Source organism: Gymnogyps californianus, chromosome 5 (genome assembly GCF_018139145.2).
Source record: "Gymnogyps californianus isolate 813 chromosome 5, ASM1813914v2, whole genome shotgun sequence".
NCBI classification, from domain to species: Eukaryota; Metazoa; Chordata; class Aves; order Accipitriformes; family Cathartidae; genus Gymnogyps; species Gymnogyps californianus.
Window position 1 is genome coordinate 66,279,288 of NC_059475.1, and position 25,869 is coordinate 66,305,156.

The following is a 25,869-nucleotide window of genomic DNA, read 5'->3' on the forward strand; positions in this document are numbered from 1 at the left end:
GCGGCGGCCGGGTCGCCGGTGGAGGAGCGTGGCTGGAGAGGGGGGCGGCGGCGTTTGGCCGCGTAACTTCGGCGCCCGCGGCTCCATTCTGCAGCCAGCGCTCAGGAGGGGTGCGGGGACCTTTCTGTCATGTTGAGGTTTATTTTTTATTTCCACACACCCCCCCCCGCCCACCTCCGCAGGGGGGGGTTTGCTCACCGGGTGCTCCGCGCCGCACCGGGAAAGTTTCGGTCCCGGTGGGTCCGCCCGGGCGGCCGCTTCAGCGTGAAGCTCCTGGACTATTCATCTTCCATGCAAAACTAATTAGATTTTTCCAGAAAAGTGGGGGGGTTACCGAGGGGTTTTCCTTCGTGCCATTTTAATACGAGACGCTTGTGGTTTAGAGGTTTGGTGTTGGTTTGGGTTCTTTTGGGTTTGATGGTTTTGGTTTTTTTTTTTTTTCCTCCTTAAAAGAAGCAGCTGAAATTAAAGCAGTTGGTCCTTGCAGAAATTCACTATTTTTGTTTTTGAAGTTTTTAATTAGGAGCAGCGGGTTTCTAGCAGCTGGGAGAACCTTAGCGGGTTTCTCTGAAATTGTGGCTGTCCCAGGGCTCTGTAGAGCTATTTAACGGGGAAAGTTAGGATAATGAAAGAAATGATTCATTTTTACCACCGAGGAAATGGATGCATTAGGGTTTTATTGTCTAATAGTTGCTTTGCAGTTTGCAAAAGCTACGAAGTGCCACCGCTTAAAAAACAAAGGGGAAATGGGGGGTGGGGGGAAGTGAAAGGCAAAAAAAAAACCACCTTAGGTGAGGTGAGCACTAAGGAGCAGACTTTCTTTTGCGTATTTAAATTCCCCTTGGAATCAAAGGGGATGAACTGCTTTCCAGAACAGGCAGTGAAGCGCTGTCCAGCTCTAATACAACAATAAACAAAAGCACAATTCATAAATTGCTAATATCAGACAAATATGTCTGTGGGCTTTTTATGATGGAGGAAAGCCATGCATTGAAACCATTTAAAAAAAAAAATTCATTTGTGTAATGGTCAGCTGAAAAAGCAAACAGTCAAGCCCTGTGGTTTTATTCAGCTGTTATTGGTAGCATGCTAACAGCATGGCAGGTGTTATGATCATTGGTGAGGTCAATTGGTTTGTCTGTAGCCAGAGGAGTTGGGAAGAAGCTCAGAACAATCTGGAGGAATGGCTGCGTGACAGTCCGGGGACTGTTTAAGTCTAAGCCAGGTGGGACCTGTGTCCCAAATTCTGCAGTGGCTCCAGAGCATCTCTACAGTGTGATTTAGCAGAGAGGATGAGAATACTGGCTTAATACTTTGTCACAAGTTTGCTTCAGCGGCAGAATGCAATTTTTCCATCTGCAGCAACACTCCCACTCTCTATCAAAATGTAGACCTTAATTCAGTGTTGGCAATGCAAGTGGCTCTGCACGGGTGCATCGGCGAGGCCGGGAGAGGACTGCCTGGACAAAGAAAAGCTTTCTTAGTGCAGGACCAGGTTCTGCAGATGCTACAAATTGCATCTGCTTAAAATTAGATAAAGCATGCTGGGAGAGGCCAAGGCTTTCAAAAGTGCTGACTCTTGGGATCTTATTGCCAATCTCCTAGCCTTTTGCACCTTTGAAGACTGGGTGCTGAGGCAAAACAAAAGTGATTAGTATCTCAGGTTTTGCTGTTTGAAGAAAATAAGAAAAATTTGTGGTCACCATGCTTACAGAGGAAAACTGAAAGTGCGTAACCCAGAGGTATCCCAATACTTAAATGCCCTCGGGTAAATGAAAAGCATGTACCTCTTCTAAGCTATGAACACTTTTTAAAGCAGTCTCATAAGTTTTGGAGTGCTTGCAGTTGGTGAATGACTACCTTATTCTCGTGGCTGTGTGTTTTGGGTTTATAAAGTGCTTTAATGTGTTAGGATTTTCATGAAGATGTTCTGCCCCTACCTGGGGAAAAAACAAGCATCCTTCAGGCATCTTGAACATATACAGCCTCTTGGCACTGGGGCACCGAGAGTCACTCTTGGAGGTCCTGACTTGGAGATCTTACTCCATTCCTGTGTCTAGGCTGAAGTATTGCCTTCAAGTGGTGTTGGTTCTAAGTGCTGTTGACAGTTCTTCTCTTAGCTAATTGTTCAGTACAGCTACAGCACTGTCAAAATGTAAACACTCAAGGTGGGAAGTTTGTACAACTAATTACTAATGTACTTGATATCTCAGTTTATTTTGGTGAGGGCTTGATTTTTGTCACTGCTATCCAAATACAGTTTTAGTGCAACTGAACAATGCCGGTGCCTTTTGCTGGAGAGCAGCGTGCTGGTGGCATGCAGAGTGCTCAAAATTTCAGGTAGGTTGCGTCCCTACCCTCCCCAGTGGCAGAGGAGCCGTTGTCCTGTCATATGCCCGAACCTGTAGCATGTGCAGTCATCTGCTTACGCTGTCACCTTGCTCCTGCCTGAGTCTGAAGGGTGCCTGAGGAAGAGGGCAGCTGAGGATGAGCTGTTGTCCCCAGGATGGCTTTGTGCTGTCTGCTTCTTGGGTACCCCTCGGGTCTGATCAGAGAGCTGGCCAGGCACCAGATGGGGATGCTACTTGGATGATGACAGCCTGCTGACGGTCACCACCTTCCTTGAGGCTCCTCTTTGTCCCCAGCCTGCTGTGCCCAGCTAGGGACAGAGAGATTTCTCTTGATGAGGAAAGGTGAAGGCAGAGGGTGGGTGGCTGCTGTTCTGCTCACTCTTGGGGGGGTCCTGGAAAATGGCAAAAAAAGCCCAGGGCTCTGGGAATCGAACTGGTGATTTACATCCCTCCCTTAGGGGATTGGCATGTGTTTCATGGTTTAACAGGAGATCACGCCTAGGTTTCTGTGTGTGAAGGCTAAGGACTGGTCACAAATGGTCATGAAATCTAATGTCAGAGATTTGTAGTGTTCAAGAGCTGTTATTACAAAGAACTGCAGTATTTTCTAGAGACTTTTCCTTCGTGTTCTATATTTGTGTGCACTAACCTACTTCAGGCTTGGGAGTGTGCATATGATGATTCTTTTGTTAATTTTAAGTCAGACACTTTTATAATTTTATTTATCCTTAAAAAAAGCTGTTAGAGAAGGAAAATACCTTCTTTATTTCTCTAAATTGTCTGATTAAGCAGAAGCATGTATTTTGGTCTGGTATTTGCATCCATGTATGTTGCAAAAAACCCATATCCTGCATAAGATGACACAGGAATTGGAGCAAGATATGGGTTCCCCCCCCCCCCATTCCTGAGATGAAAAGGGCCCTTCCTGATCCCAGTCATCCTGTACCTTTGGATGCATGGCTTGATCCCTCAATTCCTGCATTTGAAATGTACAGAGTATGTATGAGGTCTCTGGCTTCTGTAGGAAGGCAAAGGGGCTGTGTCTCTCTTCCAGTAAATTTCTTCAGAGTTACTCCATAATTTCCCAGGGCATGGTGCTGGTGTAGAACAGAGGCTCCAGCCTTTGAGCTGGGGCTGCAGATGGTGCTCCCATGTTCATGACCCCTTTGGCTTCATGTTTCAATGTGTGTGTTTTCACTTGGTCTGATCCAGCTTTTCCATCTACACTAACAGTGGCAAACTCTGTTCCCTGTCCCGATCTTTGCCACAAGTTCTCATTCTTCTCTGACTTTTTGCTGGTAATACAATCATGTTTAGGGTCTCCAGTCTTAAGAGTATGTATGGGTTTTGGTTTTTGTTTTTTTTCTTTTTTGACTCTTTCCAACTGCCACCCCATCTGCCTTTCATCGCAGTACTGAAAGCTTTTTTACTTTCACACTACAAAGTTCCTCTCCTTCAAGTCTGTCCTAACACCTTTTCTGTGCCTTCCACTGAATTAAAACTGCTCCAGCCAAAGTTTCTCATCTCTAATCTTCATCAGCTTCACCAGGTCCACCTCCAAGTCAAGTGGTTTCTGCCTATGTAATGTCTTTTTGATGGAGCTCTTTCCACCATCCACAAAGTCTTATGTCTTGTCCTGGCTCTCAGCATCGCAGATCTGCATTTCTGTAATGCTGTTTTCTCAGGTCCGGATGAGAACAGCATAACCGTACTGAAAATGCAGTGGCTGCACTTGTTCTCCTAGCCCTTCACATGGGCCATCACTTTTTCATCATGCTTGGAGAGCTTCTCGTAATATGTAAAGCTTATTTCTACCCTTCTGGTGTCTCTCATTCAGATCTGGAGGGTTCGATTCTCACCAGAGCAGGCTGTGAATGCCAACCTTCAGCAGGCACTTGCTAGACTTTTAAACACTTGTACATTGTCCCATGCTGCTTTGAGCCCCCTTCTCCTCTCCTTCAGACCTGCCTTGAAACCCTGGAGTTGTGTAAGCTCCTAGAAGCAGAGGGTGGTGTCTTGTGTCTATGCAGCAGTGGGACCATCGGCTGTGTTACTGGCCACATAGTGTGGTGGTGATACTGGGTGACCACCCCTCTGGTGCAGCTGCATGGTCAGACGTGCCTGCCAGGGAGCTGGAAAGCCCTTAGAGCAGTGTGTGTCCTCAGTGGTGCTTGCCACCTGGGAAGAAATGCTGAACCTGTCCTTAACATTAGCACAGTTGCTGCGGAGAATAAGCTTTCTGTTTTCTTACTTCCCTAGAACAGCTCAAGCAAGGTTTTGTGGTTTAATTTGGCAAGTTAAGCCTCAAGTCAGCAATCTGAACTTCAGCATCTGCTTAAGTCTGAACTTGCACTAAGCCACTGGGCTTTGACAATGTGTTTAAAGTTAAGTCCATGCTTAATTGCTTTGCTTAATAAGACTGGGATTACAGGCATGCTGAGCCAGCATCAGTGGCTTGGCAATGCGGCTCTCTTGCTCTCCGAGCAGAGTAAAAGGCTGTGGAGGGGAACTCTAACTCTGAAACATTGGAGGGAATTTTCTTCTGGTTATTACAGCAGCTGTGCCAGCAGCTCTGCTGCAGTACGGATCACATGGCAAACCCAGATCGTCTCCGTGCTTACTGAACAATGTGCCCTCCTGGTGGCTTCTCACTTCCAGCGAGAGGAACAAAGTCTCAGTCTGTTTACAGGAGGCACCCAGCTGCTTCTCCAGCAGTTTGCAGAGCCCTTGGTTTCTCTGTGCAGAGCACGCACAGTAGGAGAGACTGGGAAAGGAGCAGTCGAGGAAAGGTGCTTTGAAATTTCTGGTGGATGAGGGGGTCCATGAGGGAGGCAGTGGTGTCTGAATCAGCCTCTGTGTGAGTTGAAGTCTTGGGGCTGCTTCGGTTTGTACCAGTTGTGGCAGCTGCCCCTGTGCCACCTGATAGCGTTTGGGTTGCAAGGACTCCAGATGCAGGCCTAGGCTGGAATAAGCTTTATTTCAAAGCCCTTCCTTTCCCTGCTGGACAGGGATTTTCCATAGGAGAGTTATTCCCGGCCCTTCTTTTAGGGAGGGTATGCTGCAGTGGGGGCTGGATTGCAAACTATAGATTTAACAATCTTTTTCTGCATTAGCTCTGGGGGCACAAGTGGATGTCACTGCATAGAATGCAGTCCTGTTGTAGTTGCTTCTCGCAGGCTTGTTTCTCTGTTCAGGCAAAAAAAAAAAAAAGCATGGCTGTGTATCAGCACCAGTCGCAATAACTTATGAGGTAATTTCTTTCAACAAAACAGACTTTATAAATACTCCTTTGCCCGCTAATTTTGGCAAGACCAGGTATGTATTCTTTAATGGAGTAGGGCCAGGGTTTGTGTGGCTTTCTGTTTGTGCTGGAAGGGACAGTATGGCAGCATTGCACTAGTGGCTGGAGTGTGGGACCTCCCCTTCACTTGGGGACTCAAAGCATTTTAGAGGATGTGGGGTCTCTTTAGCTGGCAGGAGAGGGAACTGGTTCAGTCCTCGGCATTTTGTCGGGGACTGATTTGGTCTCTTTTGGTCAAATCCCTTGGGAGCTGAGCCATGAAACTGCAGTACCTGAGTATGCCATGGCATGCAGGTGCAGTTCTGAACAACTGAGGGCAGCGGGGATGAATTTAAATCAGGAAGGACACCATGGGGACCAGGGTGATGGGGAGCGTACCCTTGCAAGAGGGGACTGATAGAGCTTGGCTTGCACAGGCTAGCCAAGATGGGAACATGGCTGCTGCTCCAAATACATCTTGGGAGGATGAACAGGGAAATGTAGGAAAGAAGAGTTATTTAAACTGAAACGGCCTGTTGGCACACAGACAAATGGGTATGAACAGGCCATGAATAAATTAAGGCTGGAAATTAGCAGAAGGCTGAAATTAATGGCCAAAAAGTCTCTCCCAGTCTTATGTATCTAAATAAGAATTATTTCCCAAGCTTTAAAGATGCCTCATAAAGAAGTTTGCCAAGATTTTGAGAAAAATTACTCCTATTTGGCAGGGGAAAATTGAGACAGTAAGGTGGCGGGGAGGGATGTTAATTTGCCAGAGATTGTGCAGAACAAGCCGTAATGTTTGAAGGAGCGATCTCTTCCTCCACTGCTGACTGGGTGATGATCTGGGTTTGGTGACAGGGATGCCCCCTCCCTGGAAGTATTCAAGACCAGGTTGGATGGGGCTTTGAGCAACCTGGTCTAGTGGAAGGTGTCCCTGCCCATGGCAGGGGGGTTGGAACTAGGTGATCTTTAAGGTCCGTTCCAACCCAAACCATTCTATGAGTCTATGACTGCTCAGCAGGTCTTTTGCTGAACCTGGCCTGGTGTTAAGGTTGGTAGAGATGCTTTCAATAACTTGGTATCTTTCTACATGTGCTCTCTGCCTGCTTTTCAGTTCCTCTGCCCTCCCATGCTCATTTGCTCCAACGCTTCTTGCAGAAAGACTTCCTCACTGCCTGGCCCCTGGGCGATGGCTGGGCTGTGCCTCATGCTCCCGGGTGGCATGGCTCTTGGCAGCCTGCTGTTTTGCCTCACTCGCACTGATTCACCTGAGGTGGCTTTAAGCTTGCTCAAGTTGGTGTCATCATGGCAGCATGGAGCTGCATCCTGCCTTCTCTCCTTCTTTTTCCTAAGAGAGTTGCTGCTGCATATAGCTCATTAAGAAATGACCTGGGTATGCCATGAACTCCTGGTGCTCTTCTGGAGTGCACAGAAGAGGTATCCCTCATTTTGACTGTCCTCCCAGCACTCTTTCCCTTACATTGTCTTCCTCATCCACTCAGGCAGGCAGCTGCGTATCTGGTCTTGGTTAAATGTGGTAAAATAATATTCCAAAGTGACAGATGGTTCTGAGCAAACTTTTATCCTTCCAATGCTTGTATTCCCTTTTTTATTAGTGGTTTTAAAAGTTTGCAATTATTTCTTCTGCACATTTGGAACTTGATGGGTTTTTGCTCAGCTACCTGCATGGGAATTCACCCATGAAAGTGAGTTTGCAGCTTGCTGTTTTTTGAACAACTGGTGGCAGGAATTTTTTCACACAAACCTGCTGTTGGATGATCACAATAATGAATAATGAAAATGCCTGCAAAAAAAGTCACTGTCTCTTTGTGGCAAATGTGCAAATAGAGTCGGGGGGGGGGGGAAGGAAGGTGAAGTGCTTAACTGGCTGGTTAAATTATTTACCAAAAGTAAGTGGACCAGCTCTACTTAGTGAGACTGAAAATCTTTTCTCTTGCAGTAAGGTGAAGTGGGACTCCCTGGTGGCTTACAGTTTGGGCTGGCCCTCTGCAGAATGGCAGATTTCACTGCGCAAAGATGGAATCTGTAACATTATGCCATGCTAATACCCAGGGTACAGCTTACACAGAGATGGCAGAGCTGTAAGTGAGAGCATCCCAGGCACTTTGAGTGGCAACTGAATTTATTCAAAGGCATGCATGCAATATGTGTTCAAGTCACAGGCTTTCAGTGTATCTGCCATGCAAAGAAGACCTTTCTGTTATTACTTTAAAAACATATTGATTCTTCCTAGACTTCGCTTGCAAATACTGTTGGTAAAATGGACTTGCCCTTTCCTGCATTGAGCTGGGCTGGCCTGGATTGGGGTAGCAAAGCAAGAAAAGTCTCTCTGCTGTCCTTTCACAGAGGCAAGGAGAAGCTGATTTGCTCCTGTTCTGGTTTCCATATGAGCTAAGGCAAGGGAGCAGGATTCAGGTCTAGGGTGGAAGATGATGTTTCCTACTGTTTTTGGCAATCTTAAAGCTGTTCCTTGTCTCAAAGCTGTCCAGTCTATTTTGTCTGATGCAGGAAGAGCTCCCATGCCTGTTTTGAGACTTATTTAAGTTTCCGATTACATTTTTGGGGGGGAGGAAGGAAGAAGCAAGCACCAGCATGGCAGTTCATGGGTCAGTACGACTCCACCAAATGCACTACTGGACCAGTCATAGACCTGGTAGTGATCTCTCCATCCAGAGTGAGAAAGAAATTGTAGCTTGAGGCCGACCTGGCAACTCTTCCAGTTTTATTCCTTTCTGTTTCAGGCATTTTGTGCTTGTGTTATGACTGGGAAGTGGCTGTTTATGGCACTGAAGCAGTATTGCTTGAGCAATTGCCTGCTGAAGCAATATAGAGTACAGCTATCTCTCTTCTTGCAGAGGCTTAGTCTTCTGGGGGACATTTTTGATGAGGGCTAACACACACCTTTATTATTAATGGGATAGTTGGAGATGCTGTGCACCTTGCTAAAAAATAGTTTCCTATTGGGGACCGATTTTTCATATGATTCATAGGAACACAACTGTGCAGGTCCATTCCAGCTAATGGGCATCATATACCTGAATGTCTAAGGACAATACTGAAACCATGTGCTGCTGTGCCTGTGTAAGATAAGCGTGAAACGAGGCTGGAACACATGTTCTCTGTCAGAGTGCTCTGAGACAGAAAAGTGATTGCATTAGTTCGCACGGTGCGATTTATATTCGGCATCTTGAAGTAAGATGGCGTAGTTGTTATAGTGCAGTTGTTAAGACCCTTTTCTTTTAGATGTCTGAAACCTGGGACTTTTTAATCCTTTCTTATGCAAACTCCACATGGCAAGCTTTGTCTTCCTGGAATTGTGTGGGTGCAGATTGGGGTTTTTCTCTGCAGTGCCAGAAATAACCTGTTGTGTGATACGTTACAGGGGCTAGAATTTGTAGCAGCTTGTGTGCAAGTGGGATGCTTCACGGTGCTCCACCAGAGGAAATTCTTCAATGCTGACAGCACGGATGGTAGGAAGGTGAACTCTTCTTGGTGTTTCCGTACCACGGTTTGGACTTCTACCTGAGGAGGATTGGTTCTACATGTGAGAAAGCACTTAGTTCTCAGTACTCAGTGAGGCTGCTAACACAAAAAGCAGGTGGAAAATGATTGAACTTAGCATTTACTGGGAAGATGGAAAAGAAGAACACACCTGATGAAGTTTCCTAATTTTCTGTCAATTCTTGCTTCTTTCTAGGGTAGGATGGAATGGGAAAAAAGTGAGGAATTAGATAAGAAGAAAACTTTAAACATTTTGAGAACATTTCTTCTGAGAAAAAAAATTCAGACTCATGAAGCATCTGGAATGTCACTTTTCACATGCATTGAAAAAAGAACCTTGGAGGAAGGAACAAAAGACACCTTTCAGCTGAAAAACTTAGTTGAGCTGTTGTTGGTGTGCCAAGCCATATGTATCCTGTCAGTGATTCATCCAGTACAAGGCCTGCCTTCTGTCACTCTTCTTGGGGGACCCTTTGGGAATGGGCATGGATTTATCTGTGGATGCGCACCACAAAGCTTGACGCTTGCAGGGAGCATTGGACTGACTTCAGCGTGCAATTAAGTGCACAACTGTTGTCTGACCTAGTGTCTTCATGGAGATGTGGGTCCAGGAATATGCCTTCTGAAGGTCATCTGCTCTCAGATTCAGACCTCACTGGTTGTTTGGAGGGCTGACTTACAAGGCTGAGGTTGTACTTCACCTGTAGATGCATTGCGGCAGGCGAAAACAGTGAAGAGGCTGCTTAGCTGGGTTTTCCAATGCGTCCTGTTTGTTTCCACACATTCAGTGCTGGAAAGGAGGTTAATTAGATCAAATTAGGGCAACTCTATTTCTAGCTAGGGTCTGTGCGGTGTCTTTGTGCACATCTGCTTTGAAGTGAATTCAGAGCAACTGTTTTGAGCATCCTTGTGAAGACAGGCATCCTCGGCTACGGGCTTAGAGAAGTCAACTAGAAGAAAAGATGTCTGTATGTGGGCAGACTCTAGAGAACTTGCTTAAACTTAGGTATTCGCACTGTGCGCAGATGCAGCAGTGGCACTCCTGAGAGGCAAAGTTTCTGAGGCAGACACCTGGAAATACCATTCTGGTGAGCATGCGCATGTGATTTAGCCGCAGGGCTCTCAAATTTTGTGTGCGTAACTTTTAGAGGCACTTCTTTGAAAATGTGCACCTTAATTATTATTGATGTAAAACATTTATACAGTGTAGTGAAGTTTCATAGCACTTTGTGGAGATAAGACATTCCTTATAGTTTACTCCTTTAAGGAGGCAAACAAAATGGGAAGTACAGCTCTCATTTACCCTATGTAGGGGAATGGAGGGTAGAAGAAATCTATCACTATCACTGTGCACATTATTAACAGATGTTGGTTTTGGTCTCTTATTTTAGCTGGGATCTCAGATTTGCCATACAAATAATAGTGAGGGACAGACCTCAATTGTCTGGGTTCAGATTTACTTTAGTTCTGAAGCTGTTCCCAGGTGTGGGATGCTCACAACTGAGGATGTTTTTGGTTTAGTTGTAGACAAAAGTTAAGCCCTTTTTTTAGGATTTTCTGATGAACACAGCTTTGGAGAACAGCATCAAGGTTCTGATCATTTCCTATGCTTTTTATTCCCTCCCTCCCCACAGTGAAGCAGTCCTAGTGTGGCTGGGTAAAACAAGTCATCCCATTTTGTTCATGTTCCCCAAGTTTTTCTGTTTCCCTGCTTGGGACTGTGGACAGGTACTGTAGTTTAGATTAGCCTGAATTGCCAAATATCCTCCATGCACACGAAGAGAAGATTCATAGGTCTTCATTTGAGGGTTACAGTCATCTCCTGTCACATTCAGGTATTCAGAAGCAGGTCTCTCTGAAAGCCAGCTGGAATAACACAGTACAGTTTGAACTGAGTATGTAGATACTGGGTCTTCTGCTGCATTTATGCTTTCCCTGTGTATTTCAGTGGCTTAAGCCATTCTCCTTGGTCCTGACTTTCCTTTTTCGTCCTATCAGCCTCCCTTCTCTCCCTGTGTCTATGGCACCAGACTGGGCTGGTTGAAGGGAAGATCTGAAAGGAAATATATTTGGTGCCTTTGATGTGCAGAGCCTTTTTTTATAGACTATGAACAAAAATTGTGTCTGTGTATTCCCAAACTGAAGAATACATGATTGCTGTTCCCAGCCTCCCTCTGAGAGCAGGCTTTGACATCATTCATACTCTATAATTTATGGTATTTTTTGTAACAGTCTAAGCTCTGGAAGGGAGTAAAAGGGATGATTTAGAAAGGAAAGAATAGCCCTCTGCCTTGTGGTAGGTCTGTGATTGAGCAGGTTCCTGCTCTTTGGAGTTGCTACTGGGTCCCTCTTTTATCATGGAATCATTTTTTAAAGATGATGATGTTTTGCCTAATGTAAGCACTTGCTCCTTGTCAAACACATCCTCGTATGCCCTGTTAGGACTTTGCACCTCATTCCTGTGTGTTTTAAAAGCAGATTACAGAATGTCTTGTAACTCATCTCTTGATTTTTTTTTTTTTTTTTTTTTTAACCTGGTTTCTTAAGGAAACAAGGCTTATGTGAACATTATATCTCTGTCTCTGCTCTCTCCCCCTGTAACTTTTGAATCTATTGGCCAAATCCAAGCAAACTTGCCAGGAGTCAGAGAGCGTGAAAGGCATGGAGCCCTGATGGACCTTATAGAAACAGGTGGCCAGCTAGAAAAAAGGGGCCTTCTTGGTTCTCCCACAGTGGGAAAGCTGTAGAATTAGCTCACTTCTGAAGATGAGATGTACTGCATAAAATTTTTGGGGTCTTATAAAAGATGCATCTAGTTAACATCCGGCTTCGGACAGTGGTCAACAGGAGATGTGCAGCGAAGAGTATAATGGAGACTCCTGGTGCGCTTCCATCCTTCATTGATCTGTGCCTTGGGAAGTTCTTGGTGTATGTATATTTTAGTAGCTTTTGATGGATGTTTCTTCCATGAATTTATCCAATTGCTTTTTAGACACTGGAGAATCTGGCCAGAAGGCACAGTTCTGTAGGAAAGTGACTTTGTCCATTTTGCTGTTGTAGAATTGCTTGTCTCTGTTGCTGCTGGTTCTTTGGATATGGCTCTTCAGCTGACAAATGAGGGTAACTCCCGTGAAGTCTTGGAGTCAGGTCCTCCCCCACCCCCCAATATATGTGGAGACAGAGGAGGAGAAAGAAAACAAAAAATTGGCCTGTTCGGTGTGAATAAGCATGCTGTGAAGCTAACACATCTTTTATTTCATAATTCCTTCCAGCACATAGATAAGATACCAGCCTGGGAGGAGAGACATTGGCTTCATACTGTTTGGCTACTTCTTCAGGCTGTAGTGGGATGCCCGGAGTCTCACAGGGTACACCTGCCTTTGTTTGGGACTTTGAGATGATGCAGTAAAAAACACAAAATGTTTCTACAGGACAGTTTCAGGTTTTGGTCTGAAATTGAATGAATAAAAGATGAATTTCCAGAACCACAGCTATTGGTAAAGGTCTGTAGAGCATCACAGACAATGGTTGTGAACCCTTTGCAGTTTTAAAAAATGGAGAGAATGTAGTTGTTTTATTAAGGCTACAGAGAATGTTTTAAAATATTCATGATGATCATCTCCTCTTATTTGAAATAATAAATCCAAGGTTAATTTTGTACTTGCAGAAAACTGATGGCTGATGATTGGCCCTCTATTTCTTTGCTGGTGTAATGTAGAGATAATACTTAATATCTTATCTACTTTGCAAGGATGCTATTAGGCTCACAAATATGTCATGGCGCCCAGAGAAGGAAAAGTAAGCTTCCTCCTCTTTCTCTTGCAGGTTAGTGAGATAGAGGCTTCTGCAGTCATTTCAGACGTCTTGGCTCCTTAAGAGCCCAGGGAAAGAAAACATTGCTGCACAAGAGGACTCATATAAAGTGTAAAAGTTTGTCTGTTAGCAAATTTCATACTCAGTGTAACTCTTAGCTTTAAAAAAGGCAATAAAGAAATGCCACCAGTTCTGTTTGTTTATTTTAGAGGCTAAGTTCCCAGAAATTATTTTTGTCACCCGTGCTGTCCATTGCGTTGCCAGTTATGACATTTCTGACCTGTGTTGAAAATTAGAATTTGACATTGTGGTGACCGCACTGAACAAGGAAAAATGCCCCAGGGTTTTATAAATAGGATTTAAAGGAACCTTCATATGGTTGTATTTTATTATTCTGCTATATGCGTTTTTGTTATTTATTTTTTTCCCAAAGAAATGAATGCTAGTTTTTAATATCACCATGTAGCGACAACATGAAGCCTTTTTAGTCACTGCTGCTGCGCAACGTATTGTAAAGTCTGATGGCCCTTTGAAGAACTGTTCCTAGCCACTGCTGCTATTTTTATTTTTGAGTTGTTCTCTGCTAGAATATTTTTTTTATTTTGTCCTCACATGCCCTGAATTTTCAAAACACTTTCAGATCAGCTTACAACAAATCAATCTAACTCTTTCCTCCTTCTGTTTTTTTCCCCCCTCTTATTAACTTTTACTGGACTGTGCCTTTGAAAATCTGGTTGAAGGATAGCTTTTTTTTTTCCTTTGAACTCAAACCACAGTCTTTAGAGAAATATCTGCCAGAAGCACTGACCTACAAAATCTATTGGGCTCTCCCCACTGGTGTGAAACTCATTTATGTAGCGCTGCTGGATTGGAGGACTCTGCTCTGGTTTGGAGGTAAAATACAAAGTTCAGTCTTGCTTTCATAAGCATAAGTGCAAAGAAGTGGCTGATAATGAGATAATGTTTGCACACCTACGGAAGGTGGTTTATGAAGTTCTCTCCTGTTTTTTACCTTACGGGTTTGCAGAGATTCCTTGAGGGCACAGACCGTTTGAGCAGGTTTAACATCCAAGTGCCAGCAGCTGGGTACTCTGGGCTGGCTCTTGACCTCTGGGAGCATGCTGGGAAAAACCAGGCTGAGAGCCCTAATACAAGAGCTCTGAGAAGAGAGGTGCTGAAAACTATCAGTGAAACTAACTTAGTTATCCCATTTCTGTGCTGTTTAAACATAAACTGCATAACAAGGGCAGTCACGGGCTACATGCATGGAGTTGGGTCGAGTACTCGCAGTGCTGTTTCACTGTGCTGCTTGCGGTCCTTGCAGTGCCAGGAGAGGACTGGATTGGAGCTACCTGGTGATCCTCTGCTGATGGGACCTGGGAAATGACTGTTGCAGCTGGACAGCAAATTAGAACTGACTTTCTCTGCTTTGGCAGAGGCTGCAGAGAAGCCTAGATAGCTTGAGGAAAAAGAGTGGTCCCAAGGCATTTTTAAATCACTTCAGCTTTCTTTGTTTTCCTCTACTAAGATCAGATACTGGAGCAAAGTTTGTGGTGGAATCCTAGGGGTCCTGTGATTGATGGAGAGGTACAGCACTGGCAATTAATGAGTTTGCGTTGTTGGCAGAGCCAAAGGCTCTAGAGCGACTGGCTTTAGCTTCTTGCCGTGTACATTTAGTCTTTGGGTAGAGGTGGATTTGCTCTGCTCATGCTGTGAGCCATGTGGATGTCAGGCAACTCCCAGTTAGAAACCGTGGTGCCGTGGCAGCTGTGCGCTGTGCTAGCCCTAATAAACCCTGTTGTGTGTGGTGGGCTCTGAATGGGGCCGCAACTTGCTGATGTCTACCTATAAAAGACTATGGGGACGTACCTGTAATTTCAGTACTGCTCTGAGAGAGTAGGATACAGAAGGAAGAGGTTAAGGAGCAGGTGTGTCAGCATTTATCGTGTCAGTTGTAGCGTGGCAGAGAGGGGTGTCGAGAACAGGGGAATTAATTTGCAGGGCATGTCTGAGACATGTTTCTTTCCTTCATTTCTAAACAGAGTAAGAATTTAATGTAAGGACAGTCAGGATGATTAGTCTTACTATAACAACAGAAATATAAACAGGTGATTGGAAGCACATCACTAGATGACTATAGATTTTATAAATTATTTGGTGATCTTTTGATTTTGATTGTTACAGACATAACTAGTAACTTAGACTCTATATATTCTTTATAAATGTGCCCTTAATGTGAAGCGTGGCAGAGTATCAGAAGCTTAGCTCTTTGCCCTCTGAAAGATCTTCCAGTGGTGGAGATGCAAAGGCATTTGTGTCTGCTCCATCAGAGCATACAAGTGCAAGAAGCAGGGGAAATAACATGTTGTGTGTTTGGCGTGGATCAGATGAGAAGGGCAATCAGCTCATAAATTTGAACTTGCACTTGCCTGGCATTGAGGTGTGAGATGAGCAGAGAAGAAAGTTCTGAGTTTCCCTCTTCAACCATTTTTGGGGATTTTGGCCATGGTGACAGTTCACTCAAACCTTATGCCCTGTTGGATGAGTGAAGTTAAAGCATAGCGGTGCCTACAGTCTTCACTACACAAGGTTATGAAGTGGCTAATATTATATCCAGCTGCTTTGCAGTGCTTGGTCTGAGTGAGCAAGGAGCTGCTCAGAGCTGGATTAATTGGGAATGCAGCCTTTGGTGCAAATCTGGACCAAGGCTGACCTTGGCCTCTCTGGGTTGGTGAAAGGATGCCTTAATCCTTCTGCCACAGCACCTGTTCTTACAGCTATGTATGCCCCCATTTGATTTTTGGGGAAAAGGTTTCTAATTCCCTTTGACTTCTTTGAAAGTCATCATCTTTATCTTTTTGAAGAGAGATCTGAAAGTTGTGAACCCCTTCAGTGCCATCCCCCAGGGAGTGCTGGCATTTCTGAAGTGGGCTAGGGGATATGTCCCAGACACATTAATAAAGCTCCAAATCATGAACCAGCAGAAGGAGCTAACAGAATGTACTATGCCTGCTCTTTCTCTGACCTTCCATAATTGCCTCTGATTATTCTATTACAGCAGAACATAAGTAATTGTGGAGATCAGATGCAAGTGTAAAACCACAAAGGTAGTCCTAAAACTTTACAAAATCATGGACAGGCATCCAAATTGTGAGTCAGTCTGCTGTGATCTTCTTTCTCAAGTGGGATGTTACTCAGGCTGGATAATGATTTGTTCCTCAAATGAAGTTACATGGCGAAAAGTGGCAGAACCTGACATGGTCTTTGATATTTTTGCCATTGATCCAGATTCCAGAGTCAGGGGAAGCTTTGTCCAATTGCAATGTTTGGGATTTGGCCGCTTTTAAGTAATTTTTTTTGGTGAGCTCTGAGGGTTAAACAGTGATTATCTAATAAGAGGATCGCAGAAGTGGCAGAGGTATGGAGAAATAGCTAGTGTCTTAATGAGCAGCGTCACTTATGTTGTTCTTAATGGATACATGCCTAATCCATGTTTAAAACATCAGTGATGGAGGTTGCCCATCCTTCCAGGCAGTCTGTTCCAGTGCTTCACTTGCTGTTATTTCCTCATGGCTAAATCTTTCCTGGTGTAGTTCAGGCCCAATACTTGTCCTAGTCACCTTGTGACTGGTCTCTGCAGCAATATCCTATAGATCTCAGGACCTTTTTTCTTGTTTTCCTTCATCTTTACTAAACAAACCAAATTCTTCCACTCATTCTGTGTAGTCATACTTTCTAGAAATTTGCCTATCTTCTTTTTCTTCTGGACTCTATCCAGTGAGCCTACACCTTTCTTAAAATTCAGTTCCTCAAATTGGACACAGGCCTTCAGTTGAGGTCTCACCAGCGTAGCCTTGCAGAGGAGAATTACTTCACGTTCTTAGTGTACAGTGGATTATCCATCTCACTTCTGTGTTTGAATTTTTGGCAACAGTATAACAAGTGATGCAGCTTCAGCTTGGGGTTTCCTCTAAACTCCCAGTCCTCTTCTAGAAGACTGTGGCTATTCCCTGAACTGTGTCTGTACAGCTGATTCTCCACTTAAGTGGGACTAATCTTTCACTTTTGCAAATAATTATTTTTTTCCAGGCGATTTCTCCAGGTTGTTAAAATCATTCCAGTTCTTCCTCCAATGTACTTGCAGCCTGCCTGTTTAATATAATTTTAGACATAATGATTAAGCTCCCTATTATGAAAATAACAGATGTTAAAAGGACCCTCACTTAGCATCCTTCTGTTTGACAGTGAGCCACTGATAGCAAACCCAGGTTTGGCTCATGAGCAGTTTTCCACCCAGTGAAATCATTTCCCTGTCTTGTCGTGCTGGGCAGTATCAGCAGCTGTACAGGCGTCAAGATCTGTAATGTCTCCTGTCCTTCGCTATTCACAAACGCGTTACTCTGTCATAGAAAGAAGTGACATTAATCTGATGGGATTTAGACTTCACGAACCTCTGACTGTCATTCTCCTGTTTTTTTGACATGTAGCCTGTTTGATTATTTGGTCTGTTATTTTTATGGGAATGGAGGACACAGGCTGCCTATTATATCCAGCTGCTCATATTTCTTTTTTATTCAAGTTTGTGCTTTTCCACTCTTTCAGAATTTCTTTTGCCTACCTAGAGTTGTGAAAGGTCCCTGTAACATTTTTAAACTAAGTTCCCAGAACTGAGACCAGTGCTTTTTTCCTGGATATACCAGACCAAATTGTTGATATGAAATGCATCCCTCTAGATACAGAAGTTCCAGACAGACCTTGGTTCGGTGCCACCTTACAACTCTTCAGAATTTACTGTTCCACAGAACAATGACTGCTGAGGCATGTTTTGAGATACAGATTACTCTATTAAGAACTTAAAATTTGTATGTTAAGATGAAATTCTAATTTTCCCCTATGTTTATGAGATGATCAAGGCCACAGCTGGGCAGATAATGAGGCAAAGTTTTTGGCAAAGTTATCAGCGACTTTGAAATGAACTTTGTAACTTACTTTGTGATCTTTCTCTCCAGTATTTTGCCAGCGTTTTGCAAGTGAAGTCATCTCGGCATATTGTTCACAGATGGTGACGTTGTTAGATGCGGTATACAACAAACAAAGGTTCAGGTACCATTTGGAGTTAGATGTAGACATCACCCTGACCTTTGCACAGGTTGAAAAATTCACCTACATAACAAGTTATAGGAGGCCAAATGAATAGTGATGCAGAAACTGTTTAAATACCAGAAGAAACATGTTTAGTGGTCCTGATAAACTAATAAATTGTAGGAGTGTTTAGGAGACCGTTTGAGATTGTCCAGTGCAGGTCATCTAGCCTACTGCCTTTTGACCCGCGGCCTTGGGAAGTCAAGAATGTCCATTAAAATAGCAGATGGGTCCACTAGCCAAACATCTCCCACTTCATTACTGCGTGAAAAGGCTCTTGAGTTGGACCAAGAGTTGCAGCTGTATCCATGGGAGGCCTGAAGGGTAAAGGGGCTGGAATTCAAAACTAACATCTGGCCCATGGCTGAAAAATCTGAATATCTGTAAGTAGGCTGTAAAGGACATCTGAACAGGGAACAGTGATGGGGGTAAGGTTAGAGCAGGCTGCTGGTGGATCTACCATGCATACATTAGTTCCCACCTTGGGTAGGAGAATTTCCTTTCCAGCCCCAGCCCGCTAGAAGTGGTCTCTGGGAGGAAGTGTCTCCCTATAGCCACCCAGTGGAAAGGGCCCAACAAGCTGAACTCTTCATCACTTGCCACATACCAAGCCCTAGGTGGATAGGTGATGACCATATTGGTTTCTGAAAATTCCTGAAAATAATTTTTTGAGCTCATAAACATCAGTGTGTCTCTTGTTAGTGTGACTCTCACTAACATTTTAAAGATTCCCCCCCCCCCGCCCCCAGTGCTTTGTATGTCTCCTGTGAAGTGTTTTACTCCTGGTGGCCTAACTTTGGTTTAACCTTCAAAATCCTCATACAACTCAAAGGGGGATGACGACTCATCTGCCTTAAAACTACTCTTCCAGTATATTTGGAGACTGTAGCAGTATGTAGTGTATGTGATATTTTTTGATCAAAGTGTCAGCCTTTTTTTTGTTGTTTTTTAAAAAAATAATTTTAAAAGCTAGAGATCTGTCTTTTTAGAGCTAAGAGCCTGGTGTAGTTTTGGGGCTCCTGGAACTGGCATCTGAGAAATACTTCTGAGTAACTGGACTCTTAATCCAGTGTGGCAGGTCACAAAATCTTCCACACTTCAACCAGAAGCCCATTTAGCATGGGATCTCATGTGGCAGAGCCAGTAGGAGATGCTGTAGGAAACGAAACAGGACATGAATAAAGTGACCCTTTTCTGTCATCCCCTGCCAACGTCAGGCCGTCAGTCACTTTCAGAACCAAAACTTTGAAGTTTTTTGCTTTTGGCCTCTGTGAGAACCCCTGGCAATGAGTGCCCCAGTCTCATTTTGCAGTGTGTGGAGAAGCTGCCTTAAGTCAGCTGCCCACTGACCGTCTTCTCCAGAAGCATCTAGTTTTTGTGTTAGCTTGAGCCCCGAAGCTTGAGTTTTGCGTGTGGGTGACAAACCGTTTGTGACTTTCCCGTTGGCTGGAGCTGGTGGGCACAGAGCATTTGCAGTGTCACGGGGAACAGAGAAGCAGCTAATGAAAAGAAAAACCTTGCTCTCTGTTACATGATTTAGAGAGAGGTACTGATTTGCTGGCAGAGTTGTTTGTGGGTTGGTTATTCAGCTGTAACGAGGGTTCTAGAGCTAGAGTCCTGACTCAGGCAAAACTATTGAAATTAACGGGAACGTTGCCTTGAGTCAGGGCTGCAGAAGTCAGCCCTCGGTCTTTTTTCCCATTGCTGCATTTTGTCTCACTTGAATCTACTTGCAAATAGACTGTACTTACTGGTGCATAAAGTGAGTTAATTTTGATCTGGGCTTGTACTTATTTGCAGGTACTCATCTATCAGCACTATGCCTGTAATTGTTTCTTTTGCTTTCTTCAGTGATAATTTCTGCAGATCCTAACTTGCAAACTAGAAAGAATCAAACTGGGAGAGCAGATCGCTTGGGATATGTTCAGGTTTTGTCTGCTGCTTTGTGGAGTATGTTTGTTTGAGTTTTTTTGTAGAAAGGCAAACAGCTGACTAATAATCTTAAATGTTATATACCATTTCAAAGTGATAGCAGCACTGTTAATTTAGTGATCACAGGAAGACAGGACTGTTGTGTGAAATTAGAGAAGATTGTATTTTTGTTATTTTCTTTTATCTGGAAAAGCAAGAAAGCCTACTCTATTAGTTTTTCTAGAGCAGCAATATGTTCTTATCTTAAACATGCCATGTAACATTAATAATTAATCACAAGGATTAAAAATAGAAATAAATATAGGGTAGTACTCTTGCATCTGGATGAATCCTCTCTCCATTAAAAAAATATGGCATTACGCCAGTGCATACCTTGTGTGAGTGAGATCAAAATTAGATCACTGAATATTTAGGTGCTCTGTCTGTGTTTGACAATTCTTATGTCTCGATGCTTTTCAGAAGACTGCTGGAGTCTATTTATAGCACAGATTTTGAGCATCTGACACATAAGCTCCTGTGGACAGTGGGGGTAGTTTTTAAATGCAGAATATACAGAGTTTGCTCAAGTTGAAAATGCTTTTTTAATACTTCCATGTTAAGCTGTCACTTTCCCCTCCAAGATGTGAAATGTGGCCATTTGTGAGCTTGGGTTCAGCCTGAAGTAACTGCTTATGAGTAACTCCTTTACAGCATTGGAATTTATTTCAGGTTTACACTGATGTAACCAGGATCAGAGTGCTGCCAGCCCCTTGGATATACAAATACTACAGAAACAGAGATCAGTTTTAGAGTGCTTTGTGGTAACTTGGAATTTAAATTGCCTGTGAACAAAAGTATAGTCTGCTATCCATACAGTCTGACTTTTTGTTGTTGTTTTGCTTAAGAAATGCATAATAAAATCAAATTGGTGTAATTGTTTGCTTAGAGGGGTGTTGAGTGACTCAAAAGTAACACAGAAGTTAGAATAGCTCTTGCAATTCTTGTGGACTTAGAGATGAACCTCCTGGGGTGGCTAGTAAGGGGAAATGGAAAGTATTCTCCACTCTTCCAGCTCTGTGGATGGCAATGAATGATTTTACTCCTCTCATTAATCTGCCATACATTAAAGAAAACATGATAAATAAATAAAAGCTCTTTATTTTCTCCTGTGTGGGATTTCCCTACTAATTCATCCAGATCTAGTTCACCCAGATCTAATGCATCTGAGTTTCCAACTGGTTGGAAAGCATGTGGGAGAAGAGGTTTTGATAACGCCTGAAATGAACAAGCAGTGGAGCCTCCTAGATATCACTGATCATTTGAGATCTCTTTGAATTTTCGTGAGGACAGCTGTATCTTGGAACCACTTCTCAAGGAATTCTCTTCTCTCTAGTATTTCGGCTCCAGAGGTCTCCTTCATGTGTGTGCTTTGCGGTCTACTGAAATGAAACATGAAAGTAGAAGTTTAAAATGCTTTTGGTGTAAACTCTGCTCAACTTTTACCACTTTTGGTGCTTACCTGCTGCAGGTATCCATGGTACCATCAGAGAAAAGCAATCCTACCAGGACTGGAAATTTCCTGGCAGAAACGCAAGCTGAGAAGGACCTCCAAAGTTGCTGGGTTTCACCCAGCACTATCACAGGCAACCATGTTTATATAATATTTCCTTCGGAGGCAATCTGCTCGCTGTGAATCATGAGCTTGGTTGTCTGCTACCACCAGTGGCATCCTTAGATTTCAGCGACGTTTGAACCAGGGAGCCGACTGTCTGGTCAGACTCCCTTGACTGAGTTTGCCTGGCAGCTGGATCAGCTGGTTCTGTGTATGTGTTCTTAAAGCCTTGTGACCGATAGATGTTTTTAAGGCCAGAAGGGACAGTTAAGGTTGCCTAATCTGACCTCCTTTATTTTCGTGTTACATTATATACAAATATACATTATTATATAGTCTAACATTTAACATATAAACCAAGACATGTATGTAATATAATTTTAATGTATGTGTGTTAAAACCATAGTATAGCAGTCAGTTAATTTTTCTTTAAGCTATGAGAAATCCTTGGCGAGTCAGGGTAGTCTCTGGCTGTAGCTGGACTCAGAGTCTCTGGATCTGAGCAAGGGAACATGAAGAATTATGCCTCAAGCTTGTTGTGAACTTGGACACTGTGCCTAGCTCCCAGCCTCCCATGTTTGGACATAAATTGGTCAGTTCCTGCTCAGGGGAAAGTCATTTCAAGCTCAAAGTGAATATTTATAGATATCAATCAATGAAAAAGGGAGTACAATTATTTTTAGTCATGTGAGCAGATGCAAACTGTTTTGTAGCGTACAGGCTTGTTCTAATACCTTATCCTTGGTGTGTGTCCTAGCTCAAGCTCATGTCAGTGGAGCTTGCCCATAAGTCACCTGCTTTTAGCAATTAGATTCAACCATAATATGTGCTCTAGTTGACAGACTGTGTCTCTGAATGAAGTTTTGATTTTTCATATTCTAAATATAAAAAGAGACCAGCCTTGACAAGAAATTCTAGTTACCTGTACCTGTGTAATTCAAGAATAACAGTGGCAATCAAGGGAGATCTTTCCACCTGTTTTACCCCAATGGAAACCCACAGATTTTACTGGAATTGTTGGAGATTTATCCTGGTGCAGTTGAGAAAATCTGGCCCATGTGTTGTTTGTTTGTTTTTTCCTAAACACATCTTATGTTTCAGTCAATGCATCATATCCAGAGCATGAAATCATTAAAACAGAAAGAAACGTAAAATCGTAGAAAACCATGCAGGTTGGCCGATTTTCATTTGTAATTTCATTGACCTTGACCAATACAAGTTCTTCTGTCATCCTCAGTTACTTTAACTTTTCTTGCCCTTAATCCTCTCTAGTGTTTGTAGGAGGGTTGTTTGTGTATGTGTGTTGGTGGATGCTCAGCAGGTGTGGACCTCCCAACTAAAGTCAGAATGCTGATGGATGGATGGCTATGAGAATAGAAAATCTCTGTCCATTGGGTTTTTATTCTAATGTCTGATCACAATGGAGAAAAAACCTAATACACCAAAACTGAGGAGGATTTTTGAAGTTTTTCTCTGGCTGTTCTGTCTTTGAGCAGTATAAATCCAGGCTTGTTAAGAGTATTTCATCATATATTTTTGCCTATTTTGCATACTGCATTACACATCCATCCAGGATAAGAATAATGCAAGGATAACTCCAAGTATCCAGCTGTTTGTTTGTAGCAGAAATTACTGTGCGATACTGAATTAATTAGTTCTTAATGCGGATGAGACTGATTTGTATAAACACTTGGAAAGAAAGGACAGTGTGATGACAAAAAAAATTAACTGGTTATGATAAAATTAAAAAAAAGACTAAAAATGCTTTATAGTTTTGCAACACAGTAAGCTTTTTTCCAGCACTGCTAATATGAATTGTTTAGGAGTTTTTATAAAGAGGACTGCATTTACTTCATGCTTTCTGATTAGAAGTTTTGGCCTTTTATATATTTCAACTTGGTATGTTTGCCAAGCACTCTTATTACTTCAATCAATTTAAATTTGCAAGACTGATGATCCTGACAGAAGCCATTGGCACATCATGTGATCCTGGAAGCTAAAAATACCATTCTCTATGGGTCTTACTTATTTCATGCTTCAAAGCCTAAGAAATGTTCGTTTTGAGAGAGACAAAAAGATGTTTGCACTACGTGTGATACCACTGACTTACTGAAGGAAGAATACCTGGTGCTTTTCATGGAGTCTTGGGGATGTTTTGTTGTTGCAGTAGTAATGAATTGTTATTTGTTTTATAGAAGTGCCTGAAGACTCCAGTTGGAATCAGGGCCTCATCCTGCTATGTCTCTCGCTCTGTGTGCGTGCAATGTCTGTATACAAAGAGCATCCCCTCTCTTGAGGCACTAGAGGGTGAGACTAGGAAGGAGGATGGGGCACAGTCACAAACCTGTCATCAGCAGGGATAGGAATAGGACCATCTCTGACGTCCTGTTTGCTTAATCCATGCTGCCAAGCTTTGAATCTTCATTAACTAAATGGTGTTCCCCTGCCCCAGATATGGTAGCTGAAAGATAGGTACAAGAATTGCATTGAGTCTGCCCTGAACTGTGACCTTGCATTTTAAAGAGCGTGTTTTAGGGTCTCTGTGTGGCTATCCAGACTTTTGCTTTGGCCCGTTTTGAGGTCATTTCGCTCCACCATTCACTGTGCGTATGTACAAGTGAATAGCAGTGGGATGCTTGAATTTTGACTGTTGAAGTCTTTTGCTGCAGTGGCTCTGTGCTTGCCTTCCTCATCATGATACAAAATGCTACTGAGAACTTTAAAATCTGCCCTCTGTCGCTGAGCATTCATTCAAAGCGAAGGAACCTGAAGAAACTCAGTGCTCCGTGGGCTTGTTCTGTTTGACCAGCATTGCATTGGTATTAATCTTTGCAGTAGCTACAAGCTACAATCTCATCTTTTGAGAACCTCTAAAATTGTTCCTTGCGTCTTGCTGGCCCAACTGGAGGTAAATGTAACAGTGAACCCTAGCAGCCTATTTGAAAGAGTGTTGCAAAGGTGATAGAGGCAAACTGTGCAGCGTAACGCAAACGATGTGGTAAGGGACAATGTCCTTCAAGTTGCAGCTTGGGAGGTTCATTTTGGGAATCTTCCCTAGAGGTAGCGCTGTACTGGAGCGGGCTGTCCTAGGGAACGGCAGAAACTCCATCATTGGTTTTCAAGATTCGGCTGGATAAAGCCATGGCTGACTGATCTAATATTGGCCTTGGTGCCACTTTGAGCAAGAGGTTGGTGGGAAGGGACCTTTGAATGTCTCCAACATTTCTATGTCTGTGTTGCAGAACAGCTGCTTTTTATAAATAACTGATTAATGAGCATTAATTAGTGCCCAGCACTGTGGGTTTCCAGCAATATCACTGCTGCTGTTGAGAGATAGTGTGTTTGTGTTGTGGTGTTTTTTTTCTAATTTTTACCTGCTTCTTTTCACCCAGGGAATTGGGCAGCAGGGCAGAAGAGATGCTACTGTATCAAGAATATATTCTGTAGGCTTAGCTTTTGCACCTGACTTTGTGCGAGCACATACTTGCATCCAGAATAGTAGGATTCAGAATGAAGCGCTTTTTCCTCTGTTTGTCCTTCATGTTTGGAGAGCTGAGCTTGACTTCATTCTTCACACTTGGAGTATTTCCTTTACTTGTGTTATTCCTTATTCCACAAGTATTTGTGCCCCATCCCGAGAGAAGTTTGAGCTATGATGAGCTGTCATTTTTCAGCTCCATAGATCTAACCTCTCAGAGTTGTGTAATGTGGAAAAGCTGGCATGATGGAAGAACTGCTTTTGATTTGCTTGTATGAGAGCTGCCTTAACAGTACTAAATGCCCCAGCATATTAACTTGGAGCTCCATATTAGTGGAGTGTTTATAATGTCTGTAGTCCTTGGGGGGAAGAGGTGCCTGCTTGCTGTTGTGTCCACTCTGCTGCTGTGACTGAAGCAGTATGCAAAACCTGGGCTCTCTTTGCTTTTCAGAAGCAACTTTTTGTAGCTTCTGACAGGCATTTCCATTTTATCTTTCCGGGCTGTTTTGTGACACCTGAGTGTTAACTTAGTTCTGATAGAGCTAGGAGAACTTAAGGCTGATGTGATCATAGAATCACAGAATGGTTTGGGTTGGAAGGGACCTTAAAGATCATCTCATTCCAACCCCCAGCCATGGGCAGGGACACCTTCCACTAGACCAGGTTGCTCAAAGCCCCGTCCAACCTGGCCTTGAACACTTCCAGGGAGGGGGCATCCACAACCTCTCTGGGCAACCTGTGCCAGTGCCTCACCACC

At 43.4% G+C, this 25,869-nt stretch overlaps 1 protein-coding gene across 2 annotated transcripts in view; it reads left to right on the plus strand.

Annotated features, from left to right (window-relative positions):
• SLC35F4 (solute carrier family 35 member F4) overlaps positions 1 to 25,869 on the plus strand; it is a 130,525-nt gene that overhangs the window by 385 nt on the left and 104,271 nt on the right. The gene's annotated exons all lie outside the window — the stretch shown is intronic.